Source organism: Aquarana catesbeiana, linkage group LG05 (genome assembly GCF_042186555.1).
Source record: "Aquarana catesbeiana isolate 2022-GZ linkage group LG05, ASM4218655v1, whole genome shotgun sequence".
Lineage (NCBI taxonomy): Eukaryota > Metazoa > Chordata > Amphibia > Anura > Ranidae > Aquarana > Aquarana catesbeiana.
This window is the reverse complement of record NC_133328.1, coordinates 57229890-57249116: the sequence shown is the minus strand read 5'-3', so window position 1 is coordinate 57249116 and position 19227 is coordinate 57229890.

Sequence of the window (19227 nt, the reverse complement as noted above, 5' to 3'; positions counted from 1 at the left end):
CTACCTATTCACATAGGAGTGGAGGGATCTGGGGGCTGTGGTGGGGATGAGGCCCTTGTCCCCATCAACATGTGGACAAGGTGCTTTGGGGGGACCCCAAAGTACCCTCCCCATGTTGAGGGCATGTGGCCTGGTTATGGTTCAGGAGGGGGGGTGCTCTATCACCCCTCCCCCTTTTCCTGCAGCCTGACAGGTTGCATGCTCGGATAAGGGTCTGATATAGGACCCCCTCGCCATTTTTTATTTAATTTGGCGCAGGCTTCCCCTTGAAAGCCGTACCAGACCTGAAGGGCCTGGTATTGATTTTGGGAGGGCCCTGCCACGCCATTTTTTAAAAATTTTGGCGCAGGGTTTCCCTTAACCACTTCAATGCACTGTGTTATACAAACTACACTGCCTGCAGTGACTGAATATAGATTCTACACTGAATACTTCCTGGTTATTGCTTCCTCTACCCTAGAGATTTTAGCCTTGCTAATTGTTATTGGGACAGGAAATCAAAAGAAACTTCCTCAACGAGTTGTCAGACAACAAAATAAATGAGTAAATACATTTGGTGCTGACCCTTCTCTTCTTATCATAAAACTAGCAGAAAAATTGTTTTGGCTGGAGATAGACGGTTTAAAGTGTATTTTAATTTTTGCAGCCAAATTGGCATAGCACCAATACATGTTCCCATAATGTTCCTTCCTCTTATCCCGCAGCTCCAGCTCCCCTATGTCAGTCAGCGACCGACAATGGCTGGGCTATGGTAGCCTATGGGTGACATCAACGCTCCTGGAATTCCCAGCTGTTGTTGAGTGCTTCCTGGCACAGGGGAGTCGGAGTTGCAGGATCACGTGACTGGACCGGAGCAAGTTAAAAATGGTAGGTACACGGGTCTTTTTTACATAGAGTAGGCAGCATAGATAGCAGGAGTGGAGAAGGGACATTTTTAAGAATAGTTCTGGTTAGGCAGGAATTTGACCTTAAGGAGGGGGCTGGAGATTATTGTTTAACATGTTTCACATAATTAACCCTATCTGTACTGAGCTGACAACTCTTCATTATCAGCTGGGCTGATAAAGTCGATGATGTCACACTTAGGGCGGAGGGTCAAGACCTGTCAGTTTTGCTTGCAGCTGAGGGAGGGAGATCAGCAGCAGCTGCTGGTCCATTGACAATAGATCCCAGGCAGTGTTCATACAGAAGCTATGACAGATGTCTCTGATCTTGTACATAATCTGTGTCAAGTGTGATTTTATTTTAAAATTATGAATGCATTTTAATAAAAGTTTTAATGGGCATTTTCAAACAAATAGAGAGCACTATGAATTCTTTATTTCTTTCTTTTTGAGCCATATTTGAGAATTGTCTGTGGTGAATCAGTTGGTGGGGTATATTGCCATTCTCTGAACATAGCCTTTCCCAGCTTTAAAGAGAAGTATGCGTGCCTGACCTTTTATGATCTAAAGGTCCAGCTATTAAGGTGAACGTAGATCCACAAGGGTGGGGGTGGTGGTTTCTCACATGGATTCATAATTCACAAGCACATTCAAAGTGGAGAATTGTGGCAGTGAAATTCACAAGCACTAGTGTGTAGATACTTTTTCACTAATTCTTGATCACATTGGAGCACTATGAATATATATTTTTATAGGTGCATTTGAGCACGGTGCCCCTTCTGTTCTGTATATATTTGAGTAAGGTTTCTACCTTGCAGCACTGCAGCTTTTAGTTTCATCATTGCATTTTTTACATTTGGGTGAGTGTGAGAATTTTGTTTTATATTAATACATCAGAAATCAGAAATAGAAAGAAGGAGGCATGGCTGACCCCACATACTTAGAAATCCAGAGCCAAAATACACTTTGCTGGTAAGAGGACATTAGGAGCACACTATATTTCTGTCACATCAAAAGCGCAAAGAGAGGTACATAAAAAAAAATGTAAAAACATTATATATATATATATATATATATATATATTCACAGCCTTTGCCATGACACTCAAAACTGAGCTCAGGGAGAATCTTGTTTCCACTGATCATCCTTTGAGATGTTTCTACAACTTGATTGGCATCCACCTATGGTAAATTCACATGGACATGATTTGTAAAGGCACACCTGTCTATATAAAGTCCCACAGGTAACAGTGCATGTCAGAGCACAAACCAAGCCATGATGTCCAAGGAATTGTCTGTAGACCTCCGAGACCGGATTGTATGGAGGCACAGATCTGGGGGAGGGTACATGAACATTTCTGCAGTATTGAAGGTTCAATGAGCACAGTGGCCTCAATCATCCATAAATGGAAGAAGTTTGGAACCACCAGGACTCTTCCTAGAGCGGGCCGCCTGACCAAACTGAGCAATCGGGGGAGAAGGGCCTTAGTCAGGAAGGTGACCAAGAACCCGATGGTCACTCTGACAGAGCTCCAGCTTTTCTCTGTGGAGAGAGGAGAACCTTCCAGAAGAACAACCATCTCTGCAGCATTCCACCAATCAGGCCTGTATGGTAAAGTAGCCAGATGGAAGCCACTCCTCAGTAAAAGGCACATAACAGCCCGCCTGGAGTGTACCAAAAGGCACCTGAACGAGTCTCAGACCATGAGAAACAAAATTCTCTGGTCTGATGAAACAAATATTGAACTCTATGGCCTGAATGGCAAGCGTCATGTCTGGAGGAAACCAGGCACTGCTCATCACCTGGCCAACACCATCCCTACAGTGAAGCATGGTGGTGGCAACATAATGCTTTGAGGATGTTTTTCAGCGGCAGTAACTGGGAGACTATTCAGGATTGAGGGAAAGATGAATGCAACAATGTACAGAGACATCCTTGATGAAAACCTGCTCCAGAGTGCTCTGGACCTCAGAATGGGGCAAAGGTTCATCTTCCAACAGAACAATGACCCTAAACACACGGCCAAGATAACAAAGAGGTGCCTATGGACAACTGTCCTTGCGTGGCCCAGCCAGAGCCCAGATTTGAACCCGATTGAACATCTCTGGAGAGATCTGAAAATGGCTGTGCACCAATGCTCCCCATTCAACCTGATAGAGCTTGAGAGGTCCTGCAAAGAAGAATGGGAGAAACTGCCAAAAAATAGGCGTGCCAAGCTTTTAGCATTATACTCAAAAACACTTGAGGCTGTAATTGATGCCAAAAGAGCTTCAACAAAGTATTGAGCAAAGGCTGTGAATACTTATGTACATAGGATTTTTTTCCTTTTTTCTTTTTAATAAATTTGCAAAGGTTTCAAACAAACTTTTTCACGTTGTCATTATGAGGTATTGTTTGTAGAATTTTGAGAAAAATAATGAATTTAATCCATTTTGGAATAAGGCTGTAACAACAAAATGTGGAAAAAGTGAAGCGCTGTGAATACTTTCTGGATGCACTATATACAGTATCTCACAAAGGTTAGTACACCCCTCATATTTTTGTAAATATTTTATTATATCTTTTCATGTGACAACAATGAAGAAAGTACACTTTGCTACAATGCAAAGTAGTGAGTGTACAGCTTGTATAACAGTGTAAATTTGCTGTCCCCTCAAAATAACTCAACACAGCCATTAATGTATAAACCGCTGGCAACAAAAGTGAGTATACCCCTAAGTGAAAATATCCAGATTGGGCCCAAAGTTTCAATATTTTGTGTGGCCACCTTATTTTCCAGCACTGCCTTAACCCTCTTGGGCATGGAGTTCACCAGAGCCACTGGAGTCCTCTTCCACTCCTCCATAACAACATTACGGAGCTGGTGGATGTTAGAGACCGTGCGCTCCCCCACCACCTGTTTGAGGATGCCCCACAGATGCTCAATAGGTTTTAGGTCTGGAGACATGCTTGACCAGTCCTTCACCTTTACCCTCAGCTTCTTTAGCAAGGCAGTGGTCATCTTGGAGGTGTGTTTGGGGTCGTTATCATGTTGCTCCCCAGTGCCAGCAGCACTCATGCAGCCCCAGACCATGACAATCCCACCACCATGCTTGACTGCAGGCACCTCACTCCTCACCTGGTTGCCGCCACACACGCTGAACCAAATAAGTTTATCTTGGTCTCATCAGACCACAGGACATGGTTCCAGTAATCCATGTCCTTCGTCTGCTTGTCTTCACCAAACTATTTGCAGGCTTTCTTGTGCATCAACTTTAGAAGAGGCTTTCTTCTGAGATGACAGCCATGCAGACCAATTTGATGCAGTGTGCGGCGTATGGTCTGAGCACTGACAGGCTGACCGTCCACCCCTTCAACCTCTGCAGCAATGCTGGCAGCACTCATACGTATATTTCCCAAAGACAACCTCTTTTTTCAGATCCTCAGAGAGTTCTTTGCCATGAGGTGCCATGTTGAACTTCCAGTGACCACCAGTATGAGAGAGTGAGAACGATAACACCAAATTGAGCACACCTGCTCCCCATTCACACCTGAGACCTTGCAACACTAACGAGTCACATGGCACTGGGGAGGGAAAATGGTTAATTGGGCCAATTTGGACATTTTCACTTAGGGGTGTACTCACTTTTGTTCCAAGCGGTTTAGAGATTAATGGCTATGTGTTGAGTTATTTTGAGGGGACAGCAAATGTACACTGTTTTACAAGCTGTACACTCACTAATTTACACTGTAGCAAAGTGTAATTTCTTCAGTGTTGTCACATGAAAAGATATTAATAAAATATTTACAAAAATGTGAGGGGTGTACTCACTTTTGTGAGATACCGTATATATATATATATATATATATATATATATATATATATATATATATATATATATATATATATATATATATATATATATATATATATATATATATATTATTATTTTTCCTTTACAAATGGTTTAATCTACTTACATAATGTTGTAAGAAAAAAGTCAGCTTTAACTTACGCAAAAGAAAAGCGCCCTTCAATCATTAACAATATCATTAGCTCTGTAGCCTGACATCAACCCTATGTGACCTATTGTTGATCTGACTACATGTTTTATTCTGTATAGTAAATTGTTGCTCTTGAATACACTATGCTTAATTCTAGTCGAAGAAGAAGTGCAATGATTCAGCTATAAGTAATAAGTGATTTTATATTATTAATTTATGAATGCCTAATGTGCATCAAAGGGCTGTAATGAATTATAGATGTGTTTCATATATTTATAAACTTTAGTCAACAGGAGCCTTTCTCCCTGAAAAAGAAAAACTAAAATTAATTTGGATAAAATATCTCAATAAGGTCTTCTGTTGAGAATTTCCAGCTCATGAGTAGTCAACTTTCCTAAAGAGGAAGTAAACCCTGATGGGTTTTACTTCATTTTTTCCCCTGCAAAGTAAAAGCATAATGGGCTAGTATGCATGCATGCATGCATGCATCTCGATGTCCCCGCTGTCCCCACTGGTGGCCGCATCCATCTTCCTGGACTCCAGCTCTGTGACTGGCCGGAGTCATGTGACGTCACTCCCGTGCATGCGCGTGGGAGCCCCGGGCACGGGCCCTTTAGAAACTGCACAATCGTGCCCTTTCTTCAGAACACATGCGCCGATGATGTTGATGCAAGTGTATATGGTAAATATCCCCTAAACCATGCAGATATATTTCCAGTACCTACAAGTAAGCCTTAAGGCTTACCTGTAGGTAAAAGTGGTGTAACTAGGTTTTTCAACCACTTTAATACTGAGGGCCTCGAATGCAGCCCTTGACATGACCAAAGAACCCCTAGAATTGTGCAGTGAATGTAATGCTACTGAAAGATGTCAGAGACTGCAGATATGCAACAGGAGATGGCAAAGAATATGGGCATGCTTCCTCTCACTTCCTGTTTTGGCTATAGAACAGGAAGAAATGGGGAAATTTCCCCAAATGGACACAGATGGCAAAAAAAACTGACAGGGAATACCCTATAATAAGTTTAAAAAATGCCTTTGGGTGATCTCTATTAGCAAGTTGAAAGTACTTGGATCCGTCAAACATTACTGAGGTTTGCCTGCCGCTTCCTAATACTAGGGGACTTTGCGCCATTTAAGTGAATGGGGCCGGTGATGTCACTGGTTGTTTGGGATGTGCCTCCTTAAAGTGGAGCTCCAGTCCCCCGAGTCTTTTTTTTCTTTTTTTAAAGCTCTCCCATGATTTTCAGTGTGTGCACATTAATATTTGCATACTATCCTAAATGTCTTCATGCTAGTTATTTATAAATTAGTCATCTCTTACATGATATCAGAAGCAGGCAGGAGCCATCTCGTTTGTGGGCATCTGAAGCCCGCTCATTTGGATTTATATGCAGCTGGCTACCCAGCATGCACCTCCCGATCTTACACCTGCGCAATAATTACACTGCGCGGTGCATTTGATTGCAGGTTGTCAAGTCATATTTAGACACTGTGAGATTCCATTAGGCTTCTCAAAGTCTCCTGATATAGACGGCACAAAAGTCAATGGGAATCGCCTAAGCGGCTGGGACAGGAAGATTAAAAAAAAAGGTATTTAGAAAAAAAACAAACAAAAAAAGTATCCATTTAGCACTGTACACCGGAGGGACTTTGGGAACACGGAAACTTTAAAAAAAAGAGTGGAACTCCGCTTTAACAACTTTTGACAGTGGGAAGCTATCATATATATTCATGGTAGTAATACACTGCAAGGATTTTAACAAACATTGTTGCACATTCCTGCTCTTCTTTTCTGAAGAAAAAAGTTTTACCAAGTCCTTTCCAGACTGATTCACAAATGGGAGGATCTGTGTTCATTATAATCACTTGGTTTCACTCCTGTTGTTCTAAGAAGAAGGTTGTAATGTCTGCATCCCATAATAATTAGTTAACTTTCATGAAAAAGGAAATTGGCATTGCAAGGGATGCCTAAAACTTGACTTGTATCTTGGCTTAAACCGTTGAGAAAATCAGTTAGCCAATCAGAAAAGCAAGAAACACCATTTCTGGTTGCCACCACGTTGCCATATGTATTTTAATGGAACGGGGGGACCCGCCGCCTGGACGGCGGAGCCTCCTCCTCCCCGCCACCTCCTCCACCCCACGGAAGCAAATTGGATGCAGCAATGCCCGGATATGTTTTTGAATGTGGAGCTGTTGGTAGCTGTCCATCTGGCCTTTGGAATTTCCATTAGTGTGTGGCAGAGGTTGAAGATACGAAAAAAAAACTATTGAGCAGAAGGAATTTTTGCTGCTGTTTTTAGCCTGTACCCCTGACCATCTCTCTCCTGACTTGGTGAGTGTGTGGGTGCAGCTAGTGAGTGAATCACTAGTAGGAAAGCTAGTGGGGCCCTCAGATCCAGTAGCTCCTTCAGGAATCAATGCTACACTAAACTGTATCACAAAAAGTCCAGTATATATTTATCGGATTGAGCTCCGTTAAATTACACTCACATTCAACTCGGAAGCTGACAAACTAATGATCACCTTTTATAGATATAAAAAAAGAAAACACTATTTGTACATTTCTCTGTAATTAATCCAAACAGCAAAATACTAATTAACTTTGCCGATACTTTTACTGGAGCTGTGTCTTAAGAAAAAAAAACTGACAGCGCAGAGAAAGTCTGTTAGCATATATTAATTAAGAGCCATGAGGAGAGATTAAATAATTCATCTGAGCCAATGACACCTGTGAGTAATGCCTGTAATTTGTGTGTTCATATTTCTTAATGTAGATAATCATATTCTGCAGAGCAGGCTGTTTGTAATCATTACTGCTCAAATTTGGGAAGGCTTGTTGTTCTCAGGCTGATATTTTATTAATTATAACACTGTTTCCCTTGTATGAAATATTTTTTTTTTTTTTTGGCAGTGAAATAGGATTCAAATTGCATGCTGACTTAAATGCAAAATAAAACAAACAACTCATTTCACAGATAACAAATATTTGTGAATTTACAAATAAAATAAATTGTGATGCAGTTCCACCAGTTTTCTAATCCAGAAGTGTTTGTCAGACAGCACATTTAGATTCTGACTCCACTTTCTTCCGCAGCAGGTAAAACAATACAACTTGGTCAGGAACCATCCCAGCTGATTGGATAGTGAATGACAAACAGCATACTGATGAGGTTAGCTCTGTGTTCTCCCCTTCTCCCCCTTCAGTATAATAAATGCCTGACTGACTCTCATGCCGCGTACACACGGTCGGACTTTTCGTCTACAAAAGTCCAACGGACGCCGACGGACTAAAGCTGGCTGGTAATCCGTTCCTGTGTGGGCTTCTCCGGACTTTCAGCAGACTTTTTCAGCCTCAAATCCGACGGACTTTAGATTTGAAACATGCTTCAAATCTTTACGTCGTAACTACGACGGACCCCGAAATCCGCTCGTCTGTATGCTAGTCCGACGGACAAAAACCCATGCTAGGGCAGCTATTGGCTACTGGCTATGAACTTCCTTATTTTAGTCTGGTGTACGTCATCACGTACGAATCCGTCGGACTTTTGTGTGGTCGTGTGTAGGCAAGTCCGTTCGTTAGAAAGTCTGCTGCAAGTCCGCCGAAAGTCTGTCGGACAGGCTGTCGGACTTTTGTAGACGAAAAGTCCGACCGTGTGTACGCGGCATTAGAATTGAAACCCAACGTGCAGGGAAATATAAGAGGTTAATATTACTTGGACAGTTTCAGAACTGTCACTCCTCGGCTGTTACAGCCAGGGGGAAGCAGGTACCTATGCACAATCTGTGCTCAGTTAGCTGCTTTGTTGGGCAATGGAGACTTTTGGGGTCTAATAGACCCCTGATGTCTCCAAAAAAGAGTACCTGTCACCTGCCCAGCGCTATCACAAGGAGGCTTATTTGCAATAAAGTTAAATGGAAAAAAAATTAAAAATAGTAAAAAAAAAAATGTATTAAATAGATACAAAAAATGAAAAGCACCCCCACTCCCCCCCACACATACATGCAATTGCAAATGCACACGTAGGTCCGACATGCATGTATAAACACATATGAAGTATTGCCACAAACGGAGTGAAAGTAATATTTGTAGGGCCTATATTCACTATTAACGCTACTTTGATAACTTGTAAAGGCTTTTTAAGCTTCACCTATGGACAATTTTAGGTACCATAGTTTGTCGCTATTTCACGGGTTTGTGCAGTTTTAAATCTTGACATGTTTGGAATATCTTTACTCAGTGCAACCTACTTTTTTATATATTATTTAAAAATTGGGTATTCAATTCTGTATTATTCCTGCATATACAGTGCTTTGAAAAAGTATTCATACCCCTTGAAATTTTCCAAATTTTCTCAAGTTACAACCAAAAACGTGAATGTATTTTATTGGGATTTTATGTGATAGACCAACACAAAGTGGCACATAATTGTGAAGTGGAAGGAAAATGATAAATGGTTTTCAAAATTTTTTACAAATAAATATCTGAAAAGTGTGGTGTGCATTTGTATTCAGCCCCCTTTACTCTGATACCCCTAACTAAAATCTAGTGGAACCAATTGTCTTCAGATGTCACCTAATTTGTAAATAGAGTGCACCTGTGTGTAATTGAATCTCAGTATAAATACAGCTGTTCGGTGAAGCCCTCAGAGTTTTGTTAGAGAACCTTAGTGAACAAACAGCATCATGAAGACCAAGGAACACACCAGAAAGGTCAGGGATAAAGTTGTGGAGAAGTTTAGAGAAGAGTTTGGTTATAAAACAATATCCCAAACTTTGAACATCTCATGAAGCACTGTACAATCCATCATTCAAAAATGAAAAGAGAATGGCACAACTGCAAACCTACCAAGACATGGCCATCTACCTAAACTGACAGGCCGGGCAAGGAGAGCAATAATCAGAGAAGCAGCCAAGAGGCCCATGATAACTCTGGAGGAGCTGCAGAGATCCACAGCTCAGGTGGGAGAATCGGTCCACAAGATAACTATTAGTCGTGGACTTCACAAATCTGCCCTTTATAGAAGAGTGGCAAGAAGAAAGACATTGTTGAAAGAAAGCCATAAAAAGTCCCATTTGCAGTTTGCGAGAAGCCATGTGGGGGACACAACAAACAAGAAGATGCTCTGGTCAGATGAGACCAAAATTGAACTTTTTGGCCTAAAAGCAAAATTCTATGTGTGGCAGAAACCTAACACTGCACATCACCCTGAACACACCATCCCCACTGTGAAACATGGTGGCATCATGTTGTGGGGATGCTTTTCTTCAGCAGAGACAGGGAAGCTGGTCAAAGTAGATGGGAAGATGGATGGAGCCAAATACAGGGCAATCTTTGAAGAAAACTTGTTATGCCCCGTACACGCGGTCGGAAATTCCGACAACAAATGTTCAATGTGAGCTTGTTGTTGGAAATTCCGACCGTGTGTGTATGCTCCATTGGACATTTGCTGTCGAAATTTCCGACAACAAATGTTTGAGAGCTGGTTCTCAAATTTTCCGACAACAAAACTTGTTGTCAGAAATTCCGATCGTGTGTACACAATTGCGACGCACAAAAGTCCACGCATGCTCAGAATCAAGCAGAAGAGCCGCACTGGCTATTGAACTTTTCTTGGCTCATCGTACGTGCCGGGGAAGAAATCTCCTGCACGCATGCGTGGGAGTGACGACATCGCGGTTTTAGCCACTCACAGCGCTGGAGCCGCGATACCCGGAAGACACGCCGAGGCAACATGACAGCTCCCTCGGCGTGGACCAGGTAAGATACCGACACCTCGTTCTAAGGTAAGTATTTCATAATGAGCCAGTATGCGGTGCATACTAGCTCATTATGCCTTTTGCCTTACAGGGGTAAAAAAAAAAAAAAATGTCAGCGGGTATACAACTGCTTTAAGGCTAGGTCCACACGATACAGGTGCAGCACGCTCACATTTCCACACGCTGTGGCACCATGCGGTTTGGTGCACGCGTTAGCTGATGCGCGGGGGTGCTATTAACGATTAATGGCCCTGCTGCGTGTCTGCTAAAGGGCAGCACGTTTCTGTGCATGTTGGAATGTACAAGGTGTGAACCTAGCCTAAAGCCCAATACCTTTTGAGCAGTTAGAGCATCAGTTTTTCTTTTCTTTTTTGGAAAAAAGTTTTAAAGCATATGAATAAAATCTTAAAGTGGTATTAAAGGTTTGGCTTTAAAAAACAAAACAAAACAAAAACCAAGCATGTCATACTTAACTGCTCTGTGCAGTGGTTTGCTCTTCTTTTTGGGTCCCCTGCTGGCGCTCCTTCCCCTTGACCAGTCCTCCCAATAGTAAGCCAAGCTTGGGTTGGGTTTCTACCTTACTCTTTTGTCCTTCCCCTTCATTCTTTTAGTCTCATTGCTAATGTGATAGGATCTTCATATCCAATGGGATGTAATTTTTGCTGCGATTGATGTACTAACTGTATCAGTAATAGTACCATATTTCTCTTTGGCAGGAATGGAGCATTCATCTATTTCAGGAGCAGGATTTTCTCCCCTTCTCCACCTTTTATTTTTTTCTCTGGTCTATAATGTTCTGTAATGTACTTCATGTCAAATGCACATGTGTACTTTTGTTGTTTTTGTTGCTTTGTTGTTTATGTTTGCGATATATGTTAATTTGATAAAGATGATGTGAGAGATATATCACGTTTGTCTTTCTTTTTTGCTGGTAAAATTGAAATACTTCAATAAAAATAATTTGAAATTAAAGAATAAGTTTACTTTTTAAAAAAACCTAAGTAAATGCAATTTTTTTGCAGGTAAAAAAAATGTGCATTTATTATTTTTTTCCTTTCCTTAGGAACCTACAGAGCATTGCACCTGTGATCAGCAATCACAGGTGCAATGTCAGGCTCCTGCAGACTCTCAGTACAGTTGTCTGTCCGTACCTCCAATAAGCAAACAGTTACTGAAGAGTAGGAAGAATCAATGAACTACGAGGGCGCTCACCTGGACTTGTAGTTCATTCATTTACAGATAGCTGTGAAAGAGTAACGCAGCTCTGTGGGGGAAACATACAGCTGCACTGTTTTTCAATTGTAACAGCAGGTGCGGGGAAACGATCACCCTCTAGCTTTCACAAAGGGGGATTGAGGGAGTGCGGGGGTGCTGCATTAGTAACATGTTACATGTTATACACTGAATATTACTAAACATGTACAGTGGAACCTTGAATTACGGGCATAATCCGTTCCAGAAGAATGCTTGTAATCCAAAGCACTCGCATATCAAAGCGAGGTTCCCCACAGAAGTCAATGGAAACAAAGATAATTTGTTCCGCATTGACTTCTTTTGCATGCAATACCACATGTGGCCAGAGGTGGGGGGGGGGGCAGCGGAGAGCCTCAGAAATATTCCGGGAGCTTGGCTCAACACGGAAATCCCTGGAAAGGCTCGGAAGCACTCAGGAACAGAGTATTTCCGAATGATTCTGAGTATTTCCGAACGGCTCTTAACAGCTCCGAACCATTCCCAGTGTCACCGACGCTCCCGCACCTCTGGCCAAATGCGGTACTGCACACCCTATTGGCTTGAATCCTGCTCATTTTGCGAGACAACACTCGCAAACCGAGTCAGTATTAAAAGAAAAAAAGTTGCTCGTCTTTCAAAACGCTCGTTAGGCGCGTTACTTGTAAACCAAGGTTCCACTGTACTTTAGGACTCTTAAGTGCAGAGCTAGTGCTGGGCTTTCTATTTAGAAATCCAAGCATGATCTGCAAACACTGTAACATGATAGCATTCCATATTACATGTTTTTTGTAAGATAAGGTTTTATACAAATAATATCTTATAACTTTGTAAACTTTTTAACCTTTACATTCCATGAACTCTTCTGCTACCCTGTTCATCTGTCAGACCACCAAAGAAAGCCTGATACTTAAAGGTATAGTACATGACTATGTCTCTTAACTCCCACAGCGCAGAACTTAAAGGAGTTGTAAACCCTCAAGGTTTTTTCACCTTAATGCATTCCATGCAATAAGGTGAAAAATCTTCTGCGCTGCAGCTGCCTCCCAGAGCCAACCCTTTTTTTACCTGAACCCGATCGTTCCAGGGACGAGCGTGAGCCTGGCAGCTCCAGCCACTGTCTCGGGTCCTCATTGGATAGATTAATAGCAGCAGGAGCCATTGGCTCCCACTGCTGTCAATCAAATCTAGTGACACAGTAGCCGGGGGCAGGGCCGAGTCCTGCTGTCTGTGTCAATGGACACAGCAGCAGGACGTGGGAGTGCGCCCACATGGGTGCCCCCATGGAAAGGTCTCTCCGTGGGAGCACCTGATGAAGAGGAGGAGCCAGGAGTGCCACCGGGACACCCCAGAAAAGGAGAGTCGGGCCATTCTGTGCAAAACTCTTGCACAGAGCAGGTAAGTATAACATGTTTGTTATTTTACAAAAAAACCCCTTTTCAGTCACTTTATTGTGGTTGTAAACTTCTGAAATGAAAAATGAACAAACTATATCTCTCTATAGCGTATACTAGCCTCAATCCAAAGCACTCAGTGTGGTTCCGAACTGCTCTCTATTCTCTCTGCCATCGGCATGAGTCTCTTCTGACAAGTTATACACCGCAGAATCTCAGGGGATGTCCCGGTCTCCCCTCCAGCACAGATAAGGCGATTGACAGCCTCAGCTGGGCATGTTTCCTGTATGAGACTGTGTACAAGGGGTGTGTCCTTTACTCAGATTACACTCAGCTCCCTATCCTATTCTGTGCAGTGTGTGACATCAGATCCCTACTCCTTGTCTTCTAGAGCTCAGAAATGCTGTGTAAAATGTGTGCATTAGGAGGCTGTAGAGGAAAGATCGCTGCAGACAAACAGTACTCTAGGAAAATTAGTTTCATCTCTGTGTATCACCTGAGGCCAGTCTGTTTACATCCAGCTGCCCATAGAGCCATCACGGGCCTGCCCCTGTCTGCTGTGTAAATGTGAAAAGGGTCCTAAGTGTGGCTGTGTGAATAGGGAAAATTTGTATTCTTTTGTTGCTATTTTTGTATACATAGCAGTGGTGGCCCGTCCATTAGGGGCAAATGGGCGCCGCCACCCCTATCCATGTGTCCGGCCCCCTGATCTACATACAGGGCATCGGACTCATAGATTCCAATGGCGGGGGTGTGTTTTTTTTGAAACACGTGATTAGAGCCAGAGGCTCTAATAGGCTTCAAAAAAGGGTGGGCTCGGGGCGCATTAATGTATTCACTTAGTACATTTATATACTCTATATAATGAAGTGAGAGAGAGAGAGGTCGAAAGGGGTACTAATACACTGGGGTTTATTTATAAAAAAAAATTGTCACCGCAATCAGGGAATACCATTTCCATGAAGGGGTGTACTTGGTCAGCAACAATGTTTATTTAGGTGGTATGTGTCACGTAACTTCCACAATGAATGACAGGACCAGTGTTTTTTTCAGCACAACAAAAGCCTCACACTTGACTCTGCCAGCTTGCCTTCTTCCCATATTGCATCCTGGTGCTATCTCTTCTCCAGGAAACACACGATATGCATCCACGTGATGTTAAAAAAAAAAAGATTAATCAGACCAGGCCACCTTTTTCTATTGCTCCGTGGCCTAGGTCTGATGCTCAAATGCCCATTGTAGGCACTTTTTGCTGTGAACACGGGTCAGCATGGATACCTTGACCGGTCTACCACTACACAGCCCCATACACGACATACTGTGTTGCCCCTTTTTTCTGCTTTCAACACATCAGCTTCATGGATAACATGTTTACTTGCTGCCAAATACAGTATATCCCACCAACTTTCAGATGCCATTCTAATGCGAAAATCAATATATTTCACTTAACCTGTCAGTGGTCATCAAGTTATGTCTGATCAGTGTATATTCTGGGGCAATTTAGTTATTGATATATGAACAACAGAAAAACACTTTGCGTACTGTACATTGGTTTAGACCTTGGTTTGGAACCATGCCACTATTGGACTGTATCTGGCACAACTACAGGAACTGAAAATCTGAGCTCTGATATGTTTAATATATTCCAGGTTTAGCCGCACTATTCACCGTATCAAATGAAAATACTTTTCTGAAAACGTATTCATGAACTCATGCTGGATCCTTACCCCAATGATTTCTGCTTGTTGAAATGATTGAATTACCAATATGTGGTTGTTTTTTATTTTAATGTCATTTATTCATATTGATATATCTCTGCTCTCCAGCTCCAATTACATCCACTTTCATGTTTCCGTGTAATTTTTCCCTTGTAAAAACAGCATTTGTCAGATTCTATCAGAAGCAAAAGAAATTTATGATATTACGAAGCATCCCAAGTTATACCTAAGAGCCGGTTCACACGGGGGCGACTTGTCAGGCGACCTAGCCGCCTGACAAGTCGCCTCCCGTTCTGTACAATGGAACCGTTCTAATCGGAGCAACGCAAGTCGCTCCGACTTAGAAGAAAGGTTCCTGTACTACTTTGGGGGCGACTTGCATAGACTTCTATACAGAAGTCGTCTTGCAAGTCGCCGCGGCAGTCGTGTGCAGGTCGCCTCGGTGAGGCGACCTGCAAGTCGTGCCGCTTCTAATGTGAACCGGCGCTAAGAGTAACACATGCTGGGAAATTAATATAGAGTGTCTATGACATTCTTTAGAATTCCTTGATACTTCCACAAAACAATGTTAGTGCCAGTGACAAATGTACAATATCTCACAAAAGTGAGTACACCCCTCACATTTTTGTAAATATTTTATTATATCTTTTCATGTGACAACACTGAAGAAATGACACTTTGCTACAATGTAAAGTAGTGAGTGTACAGCTTGTATAACAGTGTAAATTTGCTGTCCCCTCAAAATAACTCAACACACAGCCATTAATGTTTAAACCACTGGCAACAAAAGTTAGTACACCCCTAAGTGAAAATGTCCAGATTGGGCCCAAAGTGTCAATATTTTGTGTGGCCACCATTATTTTCCAGCACTGCCTTAACCCTCTTGGGCATGGAGTTTACCAGAGCTTCACAGGTTGCCAATGGTGTCCTCTTCCACTCCTCCATGATGACATCATAGAGCTGGTGGCTGTTAGAGACCTTGCGCTCCTCCAACTTTCGTATGAGGATGCCCCACAGATGATCAATTGGGTTTAAGTCTGGAGACATGCTTTGCCTGTCCATCACCTTTACCCTCAGCTTCTTTAGCAAGGCAGTGGCCAACTTGGAGGTGTGTTTGGGGTCTTTATCATGTTGGAATACTTCCCTGTGGCCCAGTCTCTGAAAGGAGGGGATCATGCACTGCTTCAGTATGTCACAGTACATGTTGGCATTCATGGTTCCCTCAATGAGCTGTAGTTCCCCATTGTTGGCTACACTCATGCAGCCCCAGACCATGACGTTCCCACCACCATGCTTGACTGTAGGCAAGAAACACTTGTCTTTGTATTCCTCACCTGGTTGCCGCCACACATGCTTGACATCATCTGAACCAAATAAGTTTATCTTGGTCTCATCAGACCACAGGGCATGGTTCCAGTAATCCATGTCCTTACTCTGCTTGTCTTCAGCAAATTGTTTGCGGGCTTTCTTGTGCATCATCTTTAGAAGAGGCTTCCTTCTTGGACGACAGCCATGCAAACCAATCTGATGCTGTGTATGGCGTATGGTCTGAGCACTGACAGGCTGACCCCCCACCCCTTCAACCTCTGCAGCAATGTTGACAGCACTCATATGTCTATTTCCCAAAGACAACCTCTGGATATGACGCTGAGCACGTGCACTAAACTTCTTTGGTCGACCATGGCGAGGTACTCACTTTTGTTGTCAGCAGTTTAGACATTCATGGCTGTGTGTTGAGTTATTTTGAGAGAACAGCAAATTTACACTGTTATAAAAGCTGTACACTCACTACTTTACATTGTACTTTACTATACATTTACATTACCAACCAAGCCGCTCTCTTTGATCATCCCAAGACCTCCTGCTCTCTAGCTCCCTTGTCACCTCCTCCCATGCTCACCTCCAGGATTTCTCCAGAGCTTCTCCCATCCTTTGGAACTCCCTACCCCAATCTGTCTGACTGTCCCCTAATCTATCCATCTTTAGGCGATCCTAAAGATTAGGCGATCCCTTCTCTTCAAAGAAGCCTATCCTGCTTCTAACTAACACTGTTTTACTTCCTTCATCCAACTATAGATCCCCACCAGCAACAATATGCCCTCTTCAGCAACAATAGATCTCCACCAGCAACAATAGACCCCCCCTCAGGAACAATAGATCCCCTACCAGCAACAATAAATCTTTCACCAGCAAAAAAAGACTCCCCCCCCCCAGAAGCCAGCATCAATAGACCCTCCAGCAGCCAGCAAACTGCCCTCCCAAGCAGAACCAGACCCTCACCCAGCAACAACAAACCTCACCCACAATCTATCAGTTAGGGCAGGTAGAAGTAGTGAATTATGGCCTCATGCACACTGGTTTATTATAAACGCTGGATCTCCTGACAGGAGGATATCAGTGGTAAAAACTCAACTAAGCTGCGTTTCTTCAAAGCAGTTTAGGTGAGTCTAGCAGAGATTAGTAGCATTTGGTGTTTGGGAGTTTATTTATATAAAGCGGATCTCCACCCAGAAATGAATCTTCCACGGATCAGATTCTCTACCCCCCCCCTTTCAGGGGGGAGCGGATACCTGTCAAATCCAAATCCAGGTATCTGCTCCCACTTCCAGGGAAAGATCGCAGCAATCTTGTGCGGCAAACTATGCAATGTCCAGCCCTCTTGCCCCCCCCCCCCCCCGCGACCCCCCTGCTGCCTTCTGGGAGGTCCCAGAAGACAGCAGGGACCATTCAGAAAACAGAGCGTGACTAGCGCATGTGCAGAAGGAAACAGGCTGTGAAGCCGCAAGGCTTTACTTCCTGTTTCCCTTAGTAAGGATGCCCGAGCCTCCACCCGAGAACTGAGGGACGGGTCGGCTTCGGGTGATGACATCGCGGGCGCCCTGAACAGGTAAGTGTCCTAATATTAAAAGTCAGCATCTGCAGTATTTGTAGCTACTGACTTAATTTTTTTTACTCAGACGGAACTCTGCTTTAATTGGCCAGAATTTTAATTTATTCTGGCCATTGAAATGAATAAATGCTTAAGATGTGTTTGTGCGCATTTAGGCGTTTTTTTATGCCCAGAAGCTTCTCTCCTGAAAGCGATTCTTCTGCGTTCAGGAGAGGAGCTTTGACTACTTCAAAACTTTTCTTCTCCTAAACTGTGTTAAAACCCTATGTGTGCATGGACTTTTATTGAGTTGCGTTCAGGGGCTTTGGCACAAAAATGCCAAAAGCTTCTTAACGTGAGTTTATGAGCAGCAGTGTGCATGAGGCCTAATGCCGCGTACACACGAGCGGACTTTCCGGCATACTTGGTCTGGCGGACCAGAGTCCGCCGCACAATCCGATCGTGTGTAGGCTTCCGCAGAATTTTTTTTCCCAAAAGTCCACCGGACCTAGATTTGAAGCATGTTTCAAATCTTTCCGTCGTAAGTCCGCCGGACTCAGTTCGTCTGTATGCTGGTCCGACGGACCAGATACGACGCAAGGGCAGGGTATTGCATCTCGCGCTCGCTGCAATAGGAAAAACTAATTTTCCTATTGCGGCGAGCGTGGGGCATACCAGGCCCTTAGGTCTGGTATGGATTTTAAAGGGAACCCCCTATGCCGAAAAAACGGCGTGGGGTCCCCCCTAAAATCCATACCAGACCCCGATCCGAGCATGCAGCCCGGCCGGTCAGGAAAGGGGGTGGGGACGAGCGAGCGCCCCCCCCTTCCTGAACCGTACCAGGCCGCATGCCCTCAACATGCGGGGCCCCCCCACCACAAAGCACCTTGTCCCCATGTTGATGAGGACAAGGGCCTCTTCCTGACAACCCTGGCCGTTGGTTGTCGGGGTCTGCGGGCGGGGGGCTTATCAGAATCCAGGAGCCCCCTATAATAAGAGGGCCCCCAGATCCCGGCCCCCCACCCTATGTGAATGAGTATGGGGTACATGGTACCCCTACCCATTTACCTAGGGAAAAAGTGTCAATAATTAAACACACTACACAGTTTTTTAAAGTAATTTATTAGACAGCTCCGGGGGGGGTCTTCTTCCAACTTCGGTGGTCTTCCTCCGGCTTCAGGGGTCTTCTTCTGGCTTCGGGGGTCCCTCCGGTTCCTCTTCTCCCGGCGTCCGGTTGGTTCTTCTCCGCTCTCTCTGGCCTCTTCTCCCGGTGTTCCAGTTCTTCTGCCGGCTCCTCCGCTATCTTCATGCCACTCTTATGTTAGCGGGGGCCCGGACTTCTGGCTTCTGGGCTTCTTGGCTTCTTCTCTTCTTCCGATGTTGAC